This window comes from Ambystoma mexicanum, chromosome 12, assembly GCF_040938575.1.
Source record: "Ambystoma mexicanum isolate Mex_15411 chromosome 12, UKY_AmexF1_1, whole genome shotgun sequence".
Lineage (NCBI taxonomy): Eukaryota > Metazoa > Chordata > Amphibia > Caudata > Ambystomatidae > Ambystoma > Ambystoma mexicanum.
Genome location: NC_090936.1, coordinates 1,231,129,509 through 1,231,144,173, shown reverse-complemented (window position 1 = coordinate 1,231,144,173; position 14,665 = coordinate 1,231,129,509). Strand labels below are relative to the sequence as shown.

The following is a 14,665-nucleotide window of genomic DNA, read 5'->3' as shown; positions in this document are numbered from 1 at the left end:
TGATTCCAACTCTGCTTTTCACAAGTGTAACAGCTTGTGGCCTTGCAAGTGATTTCTACAAAACTCTCTAACTTTGTTCAAGACTTTTATTATCTTAGTGCCTCAGCTCCATCGACTGTGCTCCAATTGACTTTGGCTATCCTGGCTCCCTGCAGACTTCTAGTCCATTGACTTAAGTTTCTGTCCCTCATCGGTAGTAACTTGTTTTTAGACTGTTATTGCTGGGAAAGCCTTGTCTAGACCTTCATTGGAAGATTTAAGTATACTCGCATGCCCTGAGAACCTGTTTAACCTTTTTCCTTCCTTTAACCTTTCCTTTCTGCAATCTCAGAATCTGCAAAGTATAACTAGTGATATATACATGCCATTACTGTCCTTGTGAATGAAGTCACCTCTGGGTGTAGGATGTGTCTGAAAAGCATCTCTGAAGAGTATTCACTAAACTTGTGCTGATTCTGAAAATTATTATAAAGTATATTTGATAGTTATATATCGTGATCTTTTTTTAAAGCACTCTCATTTAAAAATGGATGTTAAATAACTATTTAGAACTGAAACTTTGAGTATAAGTGTTACTTGGACACTTGTATTTGTGGATTTCATTGCTACAGCTGTACAGCTCACATTTACCCCTCTTAAGTTATGCCTGGCAGCTCAGTCACACTACCAACTTGTGTAGTACAGACCTATACCAACAGGTGGGTTACCTAATACCAAGCAGATAAGTGTTGTGTAGTCTCACACAGTGTTACTACACCAATTCTTACCTAACACTGAGGTACTGTGTTGACTGGGGTATTACTTACCTTAAGCCTTGTGTGATTCCTATGAAGCTTTGGGGGTGATTCATGTGATTGGGAGGGCTCTCATCCGGTTTGCCCAGGCCCAATGCTGGACTCCTTCTAGGGTGCCTTCTCTAAAGTCCCTGGACCCTAACTAACTCTAAAGTGAACTTCCTGACCAGTCTGCTGTCCACTAGAGTACTAGTGTCTCCCCCCATCCCTCCACCACTGAGCACTACTCTCATGCTTGAAGAATAGGGAAAAGACTTAAGGTTTGGGCCTTTTGCCCTGAAATGTAACAAGTGTAAAAAAGTGACTTACTTGTTAAAGAGTTGGTTTGGTAACTGTCCCTCTGAGATATGAGCAGTTACAAGAGTTCTTACTTTCCTTTGAATGTGTTCTGCCATTCTTAAAAGTATATGTAGGTTTGTTTTACTTGCCTGTGAATAGGATTCTCCTCTTCCCAAAAGTAATGCTGTTGGCTTCACCCAGCTATTTCTTTCAGAATATGTGTATACTGGGGTTTGCTTCCCCTGACCTGCTGTATAGCCTCTCTAGAATAAGTCTACCTGTGTGCCATTCTCAATTAGTGTACCGCAGGTTTTACTCTCCTTGGCCTGCTTTGTGCAATCCTAAAATATTGTAGAGTTATTGCTTACCTCAGTCTGTGTTCCACTGATCTGAAAAGCAACTGTAATAGTTTATTACAACATTAGGTCTTACTCGCCTGGTATAACGGAGGGTTATCCTAAATGTAGTTATAGGTTTATACTGTTCCATGAATTTGTGTTCCACTATTCAGAAAGGTATCTTTTTAACCGGGTTGGTTTACAAAGTGATTTCTTAACTGAGTGTCACTGCATGACTGACAGGGTCTATTACCCTTGAATTACTGTCTGTATTCAAAAAGTATATGTAGCCTGGTTTTACTCCCCAATAAAGGATGAATGTGATTTCACTGAATCCATTTCTCCTAATGTTGAAATCTTCAAATTTGTTTTGTTTCTTTTTTTTTTTTTTAATATGCAGGGGTAGCCCTTCCCACCCCCACTTGCCCCTACCTTATCCTATATCCTTACCCCACCCCATCTATTTAAAAAAATGTAACCACTCAAAACTAAATTCGAATGAAAAAAGCTTTGAATATTTCTCATTCAGTGTAATGGTATACAGTGAAATGTAGGTATTTATCAAGAATGGCTAATTGCATTCTGATCCACTAATCTTCTTTCATAAATGCCGGCCACAGTTGCCATCAACTCATCTGGTCTGCTGACCTACTGACTATTGTATGACCCTAGTGCCAAATGTTGCTGATCTCTCCTCTGAGACAAACTTAGTTATATTGTGTTTACAATCCTATCCGCTTCGTCTGCGCCTAATTTCGGTCGGACTATCATCTACTTATACCTTGAATGTTTAGACAATTTCTCCTCAAGCCGTCGGCTCCTGCGTAGCGAAGGTCCATTATTATCCATCTGCTCCACCATTTGGGATTCGTATATTGTTCCAACCTTTATGCCAGCCGTGACTTTACCTATATTTACTACTGCAATGTCACATATGGTATTGCTATATTATTGCACAGAGAACTACTTAACTGCTAATTAAATATACTATTGCGTTCTGAGTACCGAAATAGCCTACTCTCTCAGACTAATCCAATAAGACGTTAGCCAGTATTATACATGTCTTACCTGAACCTGAATGCTGATCGTTGGTCTAGCCTATTGTATTGCATTACATCACTGGTCTAACATATAACACTACTTAGCGTGGCATAGCTCCGCTTATCGGAATAGCCATAGATCTAGCCTTGATTCCACTCCATTGCTGAATTACGAACTAGTCTATTGTGTTATTTCGCTTCACCAGTCTACCTTAAGGTGTCGCCTGCACCATGATAAACTCATCCAATTGCAGCATGATCTAGCATATTGCTCTACATAGCTAAGACTAGCCTCTCCACTTTAGTCGTAGGCTGAACTAGTCTACTGTGTACTAGCCTGCATTAGTACCATTTTCATAGCCTACAACAGTATTGTTATCTTTGTGTCGTATCTCAAACTACTGTATCTTAGCAACAAGCCCATTGCATTATTTAGCCTGCATTTGAACTACCACTTAGCGTGGATTAGCCCTCTAGTGTGTATTAGCATCATAGACCTGCTCCAAACATGCTCTTGCCATACCATTACTGTATTCTGAACTAGCCACCTTGCTTTGTAAGATGTCCCCACACTGGATTTTACTTGTAGGCATATTCAGCACTATTAACAATATGATCATATCTAATCTTACCACTAATATAATGAATCACTTCTTAAACATGGACTCCTACCCACGCCATACCTTACCTATCACTAACCTAACAATGACAACGACCTTGCCATCATCGTGCGACATCCAACTAACTAAATTCCTTAAACCTTGTATAAAGGTAACAGCACTTGGTACACCAAGTAACCAGCTAATACACCCTAACCAGAATTACCTTGCCACGCGTGCCAAAAGTCCCTCCCAGCCTCAAACAAGTGAAGTATGCCTCACACATGAATTCTCCATTACCTTATACCAAAAATCGAACCACCTTTGATAAACATACTTACCAGACCATGCCCCACACCACAAAGAAACTCAAGACTAGGATCTAGATCCTCACGATTCCAGCAACCTAAAGGGAATACCACAGCTAAACATCTTCCCAAAAAACCCACTCAAGGACAAAATGCCAACACCTTTACCTAGCAGATCATCAAACAGTATCAAAATAGGGCTCATTCATGCCATATCTATCCAAGCACATGCCTTAGACATTCTGGACATCTTGACTGCCCCCGACCTTGACGTCATGGCTATCACTGAAACATGGTTAAACCCCACATCAGGTCCCACACTAGCACTAGCTTTACCTGCTCACTATTCTATCCCACGTGCAGATAGAGAATCCAACTCCGCTAAAGGCATCTATAAAACGATACTAGAATTGAGAATGATTAACGAGCAGTATTTACCATCTGCTGAAATACTTTCGGCCAAATTATCTACCTCTGCCACATCCACCATTACTTTGCACCTGATCTTCCGACCCCCTGGCAGTACCTCTACATTATTTCTCACCTACTGTCTAATAACACAAAATGTAACTCCCAAGTTATAATCTTAGGAGATTTCAATCAAGGCCTTGATGACCTTAAAGATACCAAAGCATCCACACTTAAGGAGACTATCTCTGGGCTTGGGTTTATACATCGCATAACCAACCCAACGCATAATAAAGGCTGCATTCTTTATTGGCTAGCAGACCTTAACTGTACTACTAAGATATTGTCTAACACACCTTGTGCATGGATTGACCATCACTTAATTACATTCTCCATTGACAAGGCTGCTCCTCTTGCCACTCCTATTAAATCCCCTGCATCAATGACAAGAAGCAAACATAACCTTACACTAGAAAACGTGTTACTTTTACTACACCCAATAACACATCCCGATGCCTCCCTTACGGACCCATCGGATCTAGTGAATCTCTACAATGAGACTATCCTTAAAGCAATCAACACGATAGCCCCTCTCAAACTTCCAAAAGGTAAACCACGTGCCCACATCAACAAATGGTATACGCCTTATTTAAAAACCCTTAGGAAAGAGAAACGTACAGCTGAAACCAATTGGAAAATTCCCCTTCCATACAAAATAGACATCTTTGCAGCGGCTTCTTTTAACTACAAAACAGATATTGTCCAGGCTAGAAAAGAGAATTTCAATGACCGGATCACCAAAGCTAACTCAAGTATCAAGGAATTAAAAGAACTTGAATCTCCTGCCCCTACACCGGACTCCTGTATTAATGACACCCAATGGTGTACCAACATACAAAATGCGATACAAGGCAAAATTACTTTGTTACTTAACAAAATAAATGTGAAAAGAAATCTCATCAACTCCGCCCTACCTCAGATGCCGCCTTCTATACCTTCTCCAATGTTGCCACAATTCAACTTCAAACCTCTATCTATTAGAGAAGTAGAATTGATTATACTTAAACTCAAACCATCGAATTGTAAGGGAGATGTCTGCCCAGCCACGCTTATTAAAGAAGCTCCTACGGCACTCGCCCCCTTCATCACCACATTCATCAATGCATCCTTTGACTCTAGTACCGTGCCCACTAACCTTAAAGATGCTTGGGTACTCCCACTTCTAAAAATAAAACCACCCTGGACCCCAATAACCCATCTAATTACCGCCCAATTACTACTGTCCCATTCTTACTGAAAATTCTGGATCGAGCAGTTTATCTCCAGATTCAACAATACTTGGAAACAAATAAATCACTGGGTCTAAGACAATCAGGCTTTAGGCCTAAACATGGTACAGAGACGGCACTCATTGATTTAAAGACACAAATCCAGACCCTAAAAGACAAAGGTAAATCTGCCCTTCTTCTACTTCTTGACCTATCCACAGCATTTGACCTAGTGAACCATGATATTCTATGCAAGCATTTGTCATCTGCTGCACATTTTTCCGTCCAAGCTAACTCCTGGATCAAATCGTTCCTCAGCAACAGATGCATGAGGGTCTTTGCACCGTCGGCTTCAGCCACACCCTCGCCAGTCTCCTGTGGAGTCCCCCAAGGGTCTTGTGTGTCCCCCACACTTTACAATGTGTTCACAAAACCTTTATATGATATACTAGACTATCTGAGTGTCACATATACTAAACCTATACTAACTATGCGGACTATACCCAGATCCTCATCCCTATCACGGGTGACTATGCTGCTGACAGTAAAACGTTGAATGACATCTATAGTACCATACAAATATGGATGGCCAAACATGGTTTCTTTTTTTTTCTTTTTTTAGATATATTCTTTTTATTGGTTTACAACAACAAGGCGGGCATACCCGCCATCCAACAAACAACCAAATACGGAATTAACACATTCAGAAAGGAGGTAGGCCAGCCAGCGTGCCAGCAAAACATTGCGCATGTATTAGACAGTGGTGAGTGGGTCAGGTCACCGTGGAGTGGATGGGCATGAGCCAGTTCGCTGGGGAAGGTGGGCTGGCTGGAGGGTGGTTCCACGAGGGAATGGGGCGAGGGACGCAATCAATAGAATGGGGTAGGTGTTGAGACCCTCTTAGTCATATAATGCCGGACTATTTCCCCCGTACTTTCAGGAATTTGCCAGGGCAGCCCCTGGCGGCGTAAATACTTTTTTCCATGGACGCATACCTGTCCATCTCATTGGTCCATCTGTTAATGGTGGGTCCGTCGGGCGCCCCCCTTGTGGTGGCCACCAGTCTTTTAGTAAGGCCCAGTGCTATGGCCACAAGTTTTTTTTCTCCCTTGGTGTGATCTGTTTCCCCCTGGATGCCCAGTAGTGCAGCCTTGGGTTCCAACTGGGCCGGGTTATCCAAAACTTTGTTGATTTCATGCATGCATTCCCTCCAGAATTTGTGAATGACACATTCCCAGAGCATGTGGTTAAAAGTGGCAGGCACCCTACGGCATTAGGGGCAGTGGGCGTCCTTCCTCAGTCCCCACTTAGCGAGCGCTGCCCAGGAATGGTAGGCTTGGTGGAGTATTTTGTACTGTATTAACCTTTAATTTAGCTTCCCACCACACCAGCCGTATCTGGCGTATCATACCAGGGAGGTTGGCCGTGGCAGGGTCCGTTCTGTATAGGACCCGGAGGGGCGCTCGTTCTCCCATGCACCTGGTCTCATTACCGACGTGGGGGAGCGGGGTCCGCATGGAGCCATTCGTTCAAGACGCCTAATTGTGCCGCCCAGTAGTAGGCGCGAAGGCAGGGTATACCCAGACCATCCTCCCAGACGGATCACTGCATCATGGTCAAGGCGATGCAGGGTTGTTTTCCAGCCCAAAGAAGTTTCCGGAGAATGGAGTCAATATTAGAGAAGGTTGTGGGGAGGATGTGAATGGGAGTGTTCTGGGGGACGTAAAGGAACCTAGGGAGGGAAAGCATTTTAAACAGGGTGGCTCTCCCCAGCAAACCCAGGGGTAAAGATTGCCAGTGAGTGCTCACCACGGGTTGGAGGTTAAGTCAGAGGAAGTCCTCGGGATTGGGGGTCACCTCGATACCTAGGTAAACAAAACTCTGGATGGAGACTGAGTAGGGGCAGCGCAGAGGGATCGCATCCGCCCCACCGTGGAGCGGAAAGAAGATAGTTTTCTGTCTGTTAACTTTAAGCCCACAGAACGTTTGGTATTCTATGAGGATTTTGGTAATCTCAGGGCAAGAGACCCTAGGACTGCCCATGTAGATGAACAGATCGGCAGCATAGAGCGAGATCCCGTCCTCGCCGCCCCAGGGCCACGTCAACCCAGACCATGCAGTGGATACCCTAAGTTGAATTGCAAGGGGCGCAATGGCTAATACAAACAAGAGGGGAGAAAAGGGGCATCCCTGCCTGGTTCCTCTGCCCAACGGGAAGGGCTTTGAGGAGATCCCATTCACCCGGACCGTCGCCTCGGGGCAGTGTATAAAAGCCTAACCCAAGACATGAAGTTGGGCCAAACCCCATTCGCTCCATGATGTCCCACAGGGCAGACAACCCCACCGAGTCGAACGATTTTTCAAAGTCGACTGCGAAAAGCACCAGGGGTTCTTTGATGTTGGGGGCCTGACTGATTGCAAATTGGTCCCTGCGCAGGTTCATCCTAGTAGATTTAGCCGGCCTGAACCTGCACTCGTCTGGGTGGACCAGTGAGCAGATGTCCTTTAGCATCCTGTCGGCTAGGACCCGAGCTAACACTTTGGCCTCCCCGTTGATGAGGGAGATGGGTCTATGAGGTGCAGAGGTCCGGGGGTTTCCCGGGTTTGAGAATCACAACAATGGTGGCCTGCCTTAGGTGGTCCGGGAGCATACCATCGGTACGTGAGCATAACACCATACGGTACATATGGCCTGTGACCGAGTCACCCATTCTCCACCAGGTTTCGGTAGTGTGGGGACCCCCTGGCTGGCGTGGTGTCCCTGGAGGCATAGAGGGTTGGTAAAAGGCGGCAAAGGCGTTTGCTATATCTGCATCCGTTTGATGCTGGACCCCCTCTGGCCCCTTGATGGCTCTGACATGTCCGCGGGCGCTGTCCCGTCGCTCCAGCCAGGCCAGGGTCTTACAGGCCTTATCACCTGTGGCATAGATCTGACAGCGCATAGTGTAGTGGGCGGTCTAGGCATTCTCCAGTGCCAGGTTCCGAAACAGTTCCTGGGCCTTGACCATCGCCTCTTTGGACTCTGGCGTACCAGAGGCTAGGAATTCCTCTTTGGCCCTGGCCGCAGCCTCCTCCTTTTCAGAGATTTCTAGGATTTGGCAGCAGCGGTGTGCTGTGATCAGTGACAGAGCTTCCCTTCGGTGCACTGCCTTATAGCCCTCCCACAGTGTGACAGGGCTGGATACGGACCCTTCGTTGAGGGTAAAGTAGTCGATTGTCTTTTGTACGAGGCCTTGACACACCTCGGGGACACCCAGGTAGTATGCGTTAAGTTGCCAGCAGGATTGGCTCTTGGCCTGTGGCAGTTTTATAGTGAGCTGGAGGGGGGAGTGGTCTGAGACACCTCTAGCAAGGTAGGTGGCAGTTTGCAGAGTGTGTAACATGTCTCGGGGAACAAAAAGGTGGTCTATGCGGGACATGGAGTTATGGGCATTGGAGAAAAAGGAATAGCACCTGTCGGTGGGGTGGAGAGTGCGCCATGCGTCCACCCAGCCCATTGCAGATGCGAATGCGTGGAGTTTAGTTTGTGTATCAGAATTTCTATTGCCCACGTGCGTTCTGTCATTACGGATGTCCATGACCTCATTAAAATCCCTGCCCAGTCCCCACCTATCCGCCCATGCCCTCAACATTGCCTCCTGGAGGTATCGGAGGAACTCGTGTGCCAACGGGGGAGGGGCGTAGTCTGCTGCAATGCCCCAGGACGTCCCCCCGATGTCTCCTGCGACCACCACGAAGCTGCCCCTCCGGTCCGCGTGAAGTTTCCTCAGTTGGAACGGGACTTTTTTATGCAGCAGAATCATGGTGCCCCGGGAGCCACTGGAGAACCCGGCATGGAAGGTGGTTGTATAGTTGGATTTCTTGAGAAATCTGCATTCAGTGCCCATCAAGTGTGTCTCTGTAAGGATGGCGATGTCTGGTGAGTGTCTATTTAATTGTTGGAGGACTAGCCGTCTTTTAACCCCGGAGCCCAGCCCGTTCACATTCCAGATGAGTAGGGTAAGGTGGCTGTCATGTGCCATTAATGTGTGTATAGAGATGACATTCACCAGGGGGGGCTGGGGTTCCTGGCTGAGGGCTCTTCTGTGGCCCTGGTGCCCCGAAGGTGGTACCCTGTCCGTCCAGAGCCCCCCACCCCCACTCACGTGCCCCATCCCAGCCTGCTGACCAGTGGTTCTGACCCGTTCCCAACCTTGAGTGGTGAGTGTGATTGCCTCGGCCGTTTCCAAAAGAACTTACCCCGCCCACCACCCCATACTACCACCCCCCCCCCCCCCAACCCCCCAACCTCCCAACCTGAAGCACCTGTAACCTGAACCGAACACCAACGGGGCGCGTGACAAAAACGTTAACGTGAACCATTATAGGGCGGTAGCCTGGCTGGAGCAACGAGAACACCTCGGAAAGGCGGCGGCCGCTGGGAGCACTCCCCTTTGATACATACGGACCCTTCCAGAAGTTAGGGTGCATCTGCGTTTCACAGGGTACCCCCGAAAGGCGGCGGTCGCTGGTCGCATCCTTATTGAGTCTCAATCCCTTTGGAAGATTATGTTGTAGCCCAGTCAGCACGGTGTGGGGGCTTCACCCGTTCTCTGTAGTGCTCTCATCGGGTGCAGTGCCGTTTTGGATTCCGGGCCAGTGGCGGTTGATCGGGGCGAGGGCTGTTTGGACCTCAGTTTCTGTCCAGATGGACCAGGAGGCGATCGGCAGAGGTCAGGCCCCTTAAGGATTCGAGTTTCAAGCCATTCCCATGCTTCTTTGGGATTGTAAAACAGGTGGGTAGTGCCTTCATGATGGACTTTGAGTAATGCAGGGAAAAAGAGGGCGTATTTGATTGACAAGGATTGGAGCTTTTTCTTCACAGAGTCGAAGGACTGACAGGCTTTCTGGACCTCAGTGTAGTCCGGGTAAAATCCAACGCGGTATCCGTTGTATGTGATTGGGCCTGCGGTACGGGCCATTTGGAGGATAGCGTCCTGATCCCGGAAGTTTAAAAGGCGTGCAATGATTGTCCTTGGTGGGGCGCCCAGTGGGCACTCTGTGCGGCTGCTCGGTGGAGAAGAATTTAGACCGTTTTTTGGGAGCAAAAATATGAGCCATCCAGTCTTCTAGGAAAAGTTCAGCGCTGGGTCCTTCCTCTTTCTCCGGGATCCCGAGGATCCTTAGATTATTACGTTGCGCCCTTCCTTCGCTATCTTCTGCGCGGTAATCGAGCAGGTCAACTTTCCTGGAGATTGCTGCTAGTTATTGCTCCAGTTGGCGAACTGTATCTTCCGTGTCCGATATCCTTTGTTCAGATTCCCCAACTCTGGATGACAGATTGTGTAGGTCTTAGTGGAGGAAGGACACCTCAGAGGACAGCCTTCCGATCCAACGATGTCCTTGAGTCGACAAATCGCCTTCATGACGTCGGTGAGTGAAATTGGAGGGTCCTGATTTTCTTCCCCAGGCTCTCCACCATCCGGGGTTTGCGTCGCTGGTTGGAGTGGGGGCCCTACTGTAACGAGGCCCATTTTGCTCTGTAGGGCCTGTCTCTTGGCCTTCTATTTACCCATAAGGCTGCTTGTGTGAGTTCAGTGAGGCACTGTGTAGGTTCAGTCCACTGGTGAGGCCCGACATCGAGAACTGTGCGTGTGTCCGGCTTCTGTGATACCGACGTATGCTGGGGGCGGTGGGACCGATGGGTCCTATATTCGCTCGGGCACTGGTAGGGCTACCCCTGAAGCGCGAGGGTAGGTCCCTTACCCCTAGTCCGCCAGCAGCGTAGAGTTAGGCATCGTACGCACTGGGGGTGCGGTTCAGAGCGTCAGAGGATGGATGTTGGTGTGCCTGCTGTGGCTGGTGGTCGCAGCAGTGTGGTCAGAGTCTCGGAGGAGATATCTGCTATGCAGTTGGAAGATGAGCCTTTCCTGAGGTGGCCGTTCCTTAGGCCTCCAGGTCAAGCAGGTCCAGTGGATTCGGGGGGGTCCTAGACTGTACCCGTTTACCGTTGGATGGGTCGTAGGTTGGTATGGGTGGTCAGCGGTGAGTCCTCGGGTAGGAATGGGCCACCAGTCTCTGAGAAGCCGGCGTCTGCAGAAGTGTAGTCACACCAGCGGTCTCACTGGTACGGTGTGCCTGTCGCGTGCCTTGTGGGCAGGGGTGCGGTGATCCCAGTGCTGGGTCCTTACGTTTATGGAGCACCCCCCAGAACCTGCTTCTTTGTGCTCACTGCACGTGGGTCCGTCGCGTGGGGGCACCTCACCCACTGCAGGGTTTGTGGCCTGGGGCTTTGGGGATCCACTGTGCGCCGGGAAAGGTGGTGCTGTCGTTTTCCCTGTGGTGGGGGCGGGTCAGCACACCAGAGTGCCCCCCTGCCTGTCCTCCGGTGGTCTATTTCGGCCCAGGCTCAGCCTCTGGTCCCTGTGCCTGGCAGTTGATGTAGGTGAGGGGCCCGCGGGATGATGTCTGGATCCTCGTGTGCTGGGGGGGAGCTTGTGGAGCCTCTCACCTGGTCTGTTGGTGTGCGCAGTAGGAGGTCACGTCGCTCAGCAGCTCCTCCCCCCCACCTCCTGTCTCCGCGGCTGGGGCCGGGCAGGAGGAGAGGATTACGTGCTGCTTCAGGAGCTGTTGCTGGCGGTGCAGCAGGATGGATCCACTTTGCGCTACCAGTCCCCCACAGCAGTGCGCTCTCAGTCTCCCGCTCTGGTCATGGGCTTGCGGCCGTGCAGGGTGTGATGGCTGGAAGACAGGCCGGCGGCTTGCCTGTTCAAACCGGCCAAGATGGCGGCCGTCACTCCGTCGGGGGTTCCTCCGTTAGTTTGTCCCTTACCGGGCCCCGATTCGCCGCAGGATTGGAGCAGGTAGCACACAGGCGGTACCTCCGTGGTATCGTTCTGATTCTGCACTGTGTGGGTGCCTGGGGGCTAGGGTACAGCAGGATGTTGGCCGCAGCAACTGGGAACCGATGCAACTAGGTCTTCATGCGCGGCCCCCGCATGCGCAGTTCCGGTTTGTCTTAATGACAATAAAACCGAACTACTTTTGCTTGGCTCCCCATCCAAATTGAACAACTTAGAAGCATCTTTCAAAACCTTTACTATTGATGGCAATACAATTAATGTAGCCAAGGATGTGAAAACCATAGGCATTCACATTGACTTGGCTTTGTCGCTCACAAGACAAACTAACGCCCTAGCATCAGCTACTTCTTATACATGTAAACTTATTACAGCTTGTCGTCCATACCTATCCTCAGCCAACTGCGCATCAGTAGCAAGAGCTCCGGTGCTCTCCAAGCTTGATTACTGTAATGCACTTTACTTCGGAATCTCCCAACAGAATATAAACAAAATGCAGGTCATGCAAAATAATGCAGTTACATCAGCCTGCAATATCCCCAAGAAACACCACAGCTAGACCAAATCTAAAATAGCTGAATGTCAAGCAAATAATTGAACTTAAAGCACTCATTAACACACAAATGTCTGTATAATAAGGCACCTACTTAACTCTGTAACATGTTTTCATGTCACACATCATCTCGACTCAGCAGAACAGCACAAACACACTGCGTCATCATACCTCGCTTTAATTTACAACGGGCGGGTGGAGTCTGCTTCTCAGTTTTAGCTGCTAAACAATGGAATGCTCTACCCACCTCCATCGGAGCAGAGCCCTCCTTTATGATTTTCAGGAACAATGGTAAACTGTGGCTTGTGGATCAGGACCTCACCGAACCTCTGCCATAACACTTTGCCCTACAATGAGTAAAGCCATGATTGTATATATCTGCTGTCAAATCTATATTCTCTGTCTCGTTTATATGTACTCACGTCACAATGTCTTTGAAAATGTATACACAGTGCTTTACACTGTAAATGCATGTACTATGTAAGTGAAGCGCTCAGGTGCCCCAGGGTCTTGATGCGCTATATAAATAAATACTAAATACTAATACTAACTTGTTAAAGGTTTGACTCCCCTTGAACTGCTAATTGCTATTCTCAATAAGGTTTTAGTATGGATTGTATCCCTTAAATATTCAGTTGGTTTTTATAATTGTGTTTATATATAATGTGATGGTACTTATTTACCCAAGATTCATCTTACCCTACTTTTTTTTTTTAAATATCTTTATTGGTTTTTCAACAAATAGTGACCGACAAGGATCATTGATAAATCAATGCAATATGCACAGTCCAAAAAAAAAAACCATAACATTCCTAACTTTCCCGCCCCACCCCCCTCCCTCCGGTACATCAGTTTTATCCTTCTGGACCTTGCGTTGGGCCGGGACTGTCCGTACTGACCGATGTGCTATCTGGGGCCACAAGGTGGAGCAGTGGCACTGTCAACGCCACGCAACGGAGTAGTTCATCACTGGAGTCCAGCCTCTGTACCTGAATCGCTGTCTCCCAAGCCGCGGTCTCAGCGGCAATCCATCTTTTGAGATCACCCCACCAAAGGGCCTCGCTTAGGCCTCCAGTGCTTTTCCATCCCATGGCTTTGCGGCTTTTCGCTGTGATGTATATCAAGTCTTTGAGTTTATTTAGGGGCTAATTCTTACTGTCTCGTTTATACCTTCCCAGAATACAGGCTTCTGGTTTGTGAATTTCCACTTCAATCTCTGCGTTTGCAACCCTCTCCTTCGCCTGGGCCCAGAACCTCTAGACCGTCGGGCAGCCCCAGAACATGTGGGTCATTCCCACCCTTGGCTCATTGCATTTGGGGCATATCTGGGTTGTGGCTCCTTTGAACCTTGATATGGCATCAGGTGTGAGGTAGGCCCTGTTGGTAATGTACAGTTGGATGAGTTGGAGACGGGCATTTCTAGAAATGTTCTTATGGTAGTGGGTTACTCTCTCCCATGCTTTGTCATCAAATTCAAGGCCCAATTCCCTCTCCCACCTCTCTCTGCATTTAAGTTCTTTTTTGGTGGTGCCGTGCAGTAGGGCTTCATATAGTCTGGAGGTTGCGTGGCCCCCATCAGCAGTGTCCAACATCGACTCAATGATATCGTTCTCCATTATTTGGTCGGTGGCCTCCGGCCATCTGTCCTTCATGGCCTGTGTCACTGCTCTGTGGAGCAGAAAGTGGCCTGTGGACTCGCTGAGGTCACTAAATGTCATGAGCTCCTGTTCGTAAATGAGGTCTCCTAGTACTGCCACCCCATAGGGTTCCCACTGAGTGCGTATATCTGTGTGTCCCCATGAGAGTTTAGCCATGACTGCCGCAATGGGGATCTGCGGGGAATATGAGTCTGTCGCCCCCACTGATTTGCAGACCCGCCTCCAGAGCTGGGATCCAAGTTTAACCAGGTATGGGTAATGTCTCAGGGCCCCCTTGTCAACCCATAATAAGTCTCGGAGCAACCGACGAGGCAGAGTTGGTTGGAGGAGTCGGGTGTCAGAAGTGGTTTCATCTGCCATCCAATGCGTCACATGCCTTAGTTGGCTAACCAAGTAGTAAAGTTCGAAATTAGGGACCTTTAAACCCCCCCTCTCATATGGTCTATGGAGTTCCACCATTATGAGGAGACCCGCCCGCCCGCCCAGCCACCGAGAGAGGGAGCTTACCCCAGAATTCCATAGATTTTGCAAGGGCATCTTTGGCCCTAACCGTGTTGATGATGTGTTCGGTGCTAGGGTTA

General features: G+C 48.4%; 1 protein-coding gene across 1 annotated transcript in view; it reads left to right on the top strand.

The window, feature by feature from the left end:
* Window positions 1–14,665, top strand: part of HCFC2 (host cell factor C2) — a 389,963-nt gene that overhangs the window by 315,394 nt on the left and 59,904 nt on the right. The window lies entirely within an intron of this gene.